A 6,163-nucleotide genomic window follows, 5' to 3' on the forward strand; every position below is an offset into this window, starting at 1 on the left:
AACCTGGGTAGACGGAACAAGACTCTGTCTCAAAAAAAAAAAAAAAACAAACAAAAAAAAAACTGATATGAACACACTTTCTTGTTCCTGTGTTAAATAACACTACGACCTTAGCTGGGCATGGTGGTGCGTGCCTGTAATCCCAGCTACTCAGGAGGCTGAGGCAGGAGAATTGCCTGAACCCAGGAGGCGGAGGTTGCGGTGAGCCGAGATTGCGCCATTGCACTCCAGCCTGGGTAACAAGAGCGAAACTCCGACTCAAAAAAAAAAAAAAAGAAAAAAAATAACACTACGCCAAACAAACAAAAATAAATTTTTTCCTGGCTGCTTGCTTCAGGAAATACCTGCTCCTGAAAGAGAAGATTGTAAACTAAACAGTTTACCTATCAAGACTAACAGCTTGCTCATCAAGACACGTTCAAGCCCCTTATCTTGCTGCACTCACCCCCACCAATCCATGGTCATGAATTCTGCCCCACCCACCTAGTTTCCTTCTTTGCAAGACCCAACCTCAAATGGCGTGGAGGAAGAAGGTAGTTCCAGACCCCTGGATCCAACTGCCTGATTATCTCTCTGACATCTCAAACTTAACATATTCCAAGCTGAACTTTATAGGGTCCAGCCCTACAGGGTTCTGTGAGCCCCTCCCTGCTGGTTGAGAGAGAAGAAACTGTAGAAATAAGACACAAGACACAGACATAGAGAAAAAAGAGTTTGGGCCTGGGGATCCACTGCCAACCAAAGGATGGAGTCCGGCAGTGGCCGCGAATGCCCAGGCACTCTCACTTTTATTGAGTTGCAAATCTGGGGGCCGGGTGGGTAGGGCGTAGGTAGGGCGTGGCCTTGGTGGTCAGTGACTGGGGGCAGCGTAAAATAGGGTGTGGCCAAGACTTTCAGGTAGCCAAGATGAGGCAAGGAGCAAAATGCATCAGCACTTTTTCATACTTGTCACAAAGACATTAAGATTTACCTTACTCTTACTGATTAATTCTTACAAGAAAAAAGGAACCAGGTGCAGAAGCGGATCATGAGGTCGACCTGGAACTTGACCACTGACGCACAGCATCACATAGAAACAATTAAGCCCTGGATGTCTGCAGGCCCACCTCACAGCATCAGGCCTACTGCAAGAGCTCGGAGAAGCGTTTTTCTCTTAACTCCTCCGAGGAAGGAGATGTCTTGGCCATTTTGGACAGCTCCTTCCCTAGCTGGCTAAACAGCGGGAGCTTTCCTAGTGCTGGCGCTGCTGCACAGCCAAGGTGCCCTCCAGCAGCCCTTATGCGGGCGTGACAGAGGGCTTAAAGCAATTGCCTTAGAGTCATTCATTTCACAATGTTGCCCCAGGTTCACACTTGTGACCTAAGAGGCATTAGTAAAAGAATTAAGATCTCCTTTCTGCCTGTGGACGCCGAAGAAGCATGGTTAAAGTCTCTCTTCTCCCTGCGATCATGTCTAAGTCAGAGTCTCCTAAAGAGCCGGAACAGCTGAGGAAGCTCTTTATTGGAGGGCTGAGCTTTGAAACAACCGATGAGAGCCTGAGGAGCCATTTTGAGCAATGGGGAACGCTCACAGACTGTGTGGTAATGAAAGATCCAAACACCAAGCGCTCCAGGGGCTTTGGGTTCCTCACTTATGCAACTGTGGAGGAAGTGGATGCAGCCATGAATGCAAGGCAACACAAAGTGGATGGAAGAGTTGTGGAACCAAAGACAGCTGTCTCAAGAGAAGATTCTCAAAGACCAAGTGCCCACTTAACTGTGAAAAAAATATTCGTTGGTGGCATTAAAGAAGACACTGAAGAACATCACCTAAGAGATTATTTTGAACAGTATGGGAAAATTGAAGTGATTGAAATCATGACTGACCGAGGCAGTGGCAAGAAAAGGGGCTTTGCCTTGGTTACCTTTGACGACCATGACTCCGTGGATAAGATTGTCATTCAGAAATGCCATACTGTAGGCCGGGCGCGGTGGCTCAAGCCTGTAATCCCAGCACTTTGGGAGGCTGAGGCAGGTGGATCATAAGGTCAAGAGATCGAGACCATCCTGGTCAACATGGGGAAACCCCATCTCTACTAAAAATACAAAACATTAGCTGGGCATGGTGGTGCGTGCCTGTAATCCCAGCTACTCAGGAGGCTGAGGCAGGAGAATTGCCTGAATCGAAGAGGAGGAGGTTGCGTTGAGCTGAGATCACGCCATTGCACTCCAGCCTGGGTAACAAGAGTGAAACTCTGTCTCAAAAAAAAAAAAAAAAAAAAAAGAAATGCCATACTGTGAATGGCCACAACTGTGAAGTTAGGAAAGCCCTGTGAAAGCAAGAGATGGCTAGTGCTTCATCCAGACAGAGGTCGAAGTGGTTCTGGAAACTTTGGTGGTGGCCGTGGAGGTGGTTTCGGTGGGAATGACAACTTTGGTTGTGGAGGAAACTTCAGTGGTCGTGGTGGCTTTGGTGGCAGCCGTGGTGGTGGTGGATATGGTGGCAGTGAGGATGGCTATAATGGATTTGGAAATGAAGGTGGTTATGGAGGAGGCTGCCCTGGTTACTCTGGAGGAAGCAGAGGCTATGGAAGTGGTGGACAGGGTTATGGAAACCAGGGCAGTGGCTATGGCGGGAGTGGCAGCTATGACAGCTATAACAACGGAGGCGGAGGCGGCTTTGGCGGTGGTAGTGGAGGCAATTTTGGAGGTGGTGGAAGCTGCAATGATTTTGGCAGTTACAACAATCAGTCTTCAAATTTTGGGCCCATGAAGGGAGGAAACTTTGGAGGCAGAAGCTCTGGCCCCTATGGTGGTGGCAGCCAATACTTTGCCAAGCCACGAAACCAAGGTGGCTATGGCGGTTCCAGTAGCAGCAGTAGCTATGGCAGTGGCAGAAGATTTTCATTAGGAAACAAAGCTTAGCAGGAGAGGAGAGCCAAAGAAGTGACCGCGAAGCTACAGGTTACAACAGATTTGTGAACTCAGCCAAGCACAGTGGTGGCAGGGCCTAGCTGCTACAAAGAAGACATGATTTAGACAAATACTCATGTATATGGGCAAAAAACTTGAGGACTGTATTTATGACTAATTGTATAACAGGTTATTTTAGTTTCTGTTCTGTGGAAAGTGTAAAGCATTCTAACAAAGGGTTTTAATGTAGATTTTTTTTCTTTTTCTCTTTTTTTTTTTCTTTTTGCACCCATGCTGTTGATTGCTAAATGTAATAGTCTGATTGTGACACTGAATAAATGTCTTTAAAAAAAAAATAAAAAAAAAACAAGATCACCTGTGAATAAGATCACCTTTGAATAACTAATAACTACTATGGTTATATGTTACATTTCTAGTTACTTTCTTCTCCATTATTTACATGGAAATAGGCTGAGGCTTTTGGCTCCTGCCTCAGCACTTATGGGGTCTTCTCCCTACAGAACTTTTTTTTTTTTTTTTTTTGAGACAGGGTCTCATCTCTGTCATTCAGGTTGGAGTGCATTGGCCAAATCTCAGTGCATTGCAACCTCCTCCTCCCAGGCTCAAGCAATCCTCCTACCACAGCCTCCCAAGTAGTTAGGACCACAGCTGCATGCCACCACTCCTGGCTAGTTTCTGTATAGATGGGGTTTCATCAGGTTGCCCAGGCTGGTCTTGAACTCCTGGGCTCAAGCCATCCACCCACCTAGACCTCCCAAAGCGCTAGGATTACAGGTGTGAGCCATTGCACCCGGCTTTAAGAAGAACTCTTAGGCCGGGCACGGTGGCTCACGCCTGTAATCCCAGCACTTTGGGAGGCCAAGGCGGGTGGATCACCTGAGGTCAGGAGTTTGAGATCACCCTGGCCAACATGGTGAAATTCCATTTAAAAAAAAAAAAAAAAGATGAACTCTTGATCTCCCCACTTCTAATCTGTCCTCCACCATCTTCTCCATCTTGGGGAGTGACACACCTCTATTCTTCCAGTTGCTCAAGCCAGAGACCAAGTAGTCAGACTTGATACCTCCCCTCCCTTGCCCTTCACATACAAAGCCTCGGCAACATCAGGCAGTTCCACCTCTGCACACAGAAAAAAACTGTCTCTTCTCTTCTCCCTATTACTCAGAATTCTCCTAACATGGCTCCCTGCTTTTGCTATCATCTTCCTAACATTCATCCATTTTCTTTTCTTTTTCTGAGATGGAGTCTTGCTCTTTGGCCCAGGCTGGAGTGCAGTGGCACGATCTTGGCTCACTGCAACCTCTGCCTCCTGGGTTCAAGCGATTTTCCTGCCTCAGCCTCCCTGGTAGCTGGGGTTACAGGCACCGGCTGAGTAGCTGGGACTACAGGCACATGCCACCACGCTGAGCTGATTTTTTTATTTTTAGTAGAGTGAGGTTAGTGGTGACATGTTGGCCAGGATAGTCTTGATCTTCTGACCTTGTGATCCACCCACCTTGGCCTCCCAAAGTGCTGGGATTACAGGCATGAGTCAATGCGCCCAGCTTTCTTTTTCTTTGAGACTGAATTTTGCTCTTGTTGCCCAAGAGCAACTGGAGTGCAATGGCGTGATCTTGGCTCACTACAATCTCTGCCTCCAGGGTTCAAGCGATTCTCTTGCCTCAGCCTCCCATGTAGCTAGAATTGTATTTTTGTATTTTTAGTAGACATGGGGTTTCACCCCATCAAGACCAGGTCAGCCTGGTCTTGAACTCCTGACCTCAAATGATCCACCGCCTTGGCCTCCCCAAGTACTGGGATTACAGGTGTGAGCCACCGCACCCAGCTCTTTTTTTAATCTTTAAATTTTTTTAGAGATGGGGTCACACTCTGTTGCCCAGGACTGGTGCTGTCGTAGCTCATTATAGCCTCAAACTCCTGGACTCAAGCATTCTCCCTGTCTCAGCCTCCCAAGTAGTGGCACTACAGGCACAAGCCACCATGCCTGGCTAATTTTTTTTTTTTTTTTTTTTTGAGACGGAGTTTTGCTCTTGTTACCCAGGCTGGAGTGCAATGGCGCGATCTCGGTTCACCGCAACCTCCGTCTCCTGGGTTCAGGCAATTCTCCTGCCTCAGCCTCCTGAGTAGCTGGGATTACAGGCACGTGCCACCATGCCCAGCTAATTTTTTGTATTTTTAGTAGAGACGGGGTTTCACCATGTTGACCAGGATGGTCTCGATCTCTTGACCTCGTGATCCACCTGCCTCGGCCTCCCAAAGTGCTGGGATTACAGGCTTGAGCCACCGCGCCCGGCCTTCTCTTTTTTTTTTAAAGACGGGGCTTCACCATGTTGGTCAGGCTGGTCTTGAACTCCCGACCTCAGGTGATCCGCCCACCTTGGCCTCCAAAGTGCTTGTATTACAGGCGTGAGCCACCACACCCAGCCTCCCCTTTCTCTCTTGAAGTGGGTCAGAGAAATTAGAACTCCTCTTCCTCGAAACAAACCATAAAAACTAGCAAGGTCACTCTCTGACCTCCTCTCTTCTCCCTTGAAGATCTTCTTGTGACAGGTGTTCTACCCCATACCCAGAGAGGAGGAGTATCATACAGAGACACAAAAGAATTGGAACCAACAAGCCTAGCTGAGCCCCTCCTAATCTATTACTTTAAGGTCACACCCCCTTTTGTCCAATCACATTTCTATGTGACTGTTCATCAAACTATGGCATGAAAATACACAGATTTCCCTGGTCTTTGTTTTTGTTTTTAGACAGAGTCTTGCTCTGTCACCCAGGCTGGAGTGCCATGGCGCAATATCAGCTCTGTGCCACCTCCGCCTCCAGGGTTCAAGGGATTCTCCTGCCTCAGCCTCCCGGGTCGCTTGGATTACAGATGTCCACCACCACACCTAGCTAATTTTGTATTTTTAGTAGAGATGAGGTTTCACTATTTTGGTCAGGCTGGTCTCAAACTCCTGACCTCAAGTGCTCCGCCTGCCTGGGCCTCCCAAAGTGCTGGAATTATAGGCATGAGCCACCACTTCTGGCCTTCCTTGGCCTTTGGGCCTTCATTCCAAAGGCTCCCATGTCACTAAAATTTTGGTTAAATAAATTTATGGGCCAGGTGTGGTAGCTCATGCCTATAATTCCAACACCTTGGCAGGCCGAGGTGGGTGAATCGTCTGAGGTCAGGAGCTCAAGACCAGCCTGGCCAACATGGTGAAACCCCATCTCTACTAAAAATACAAAAATTAGTGGGGCATGGTGGCACG

At 47.9% G+C, this 6,163-nt stretch overlaps 1 pseudogene across 1 annotated transcript; it reads left to right on the forward strand.

The window, feature by feature from the left end:
* The first annotated feature begins 1,394 nt into the window (after nucleotides 1-1,394).
* Nucleotides 1,395-2,927, forward strand: LOC116560664 (annotated as a pseudogene). The gene is made up of 2 exons (XR_004273069.1): nucleotides 1,395-1,955; nucleotides 2,264-2,927. The product of XR_004273069.1 is annotated as a heterogeneous nuclear ribonucleoprotein A1-like (transcript).
* Nucleotides 2,928-6,163: the final 3,236 nt, after the last annotated feature.

This window comes from Sapajus apella, unplaced genomic scaffold (genome assembly GCF_009761245.1).
Source record: "Sapajus apella isolate SASKATOON/1434 unplaced genomic scaffold, GSC_monkey_1.0 scaffold26, whole genome shotgun sequence".
Taxonomy (NCBI): Eukaryota; Metazoa; Chordata; class Mammalia; order Primates; family Cebidae; genus Sapajus; species Sapajus apella.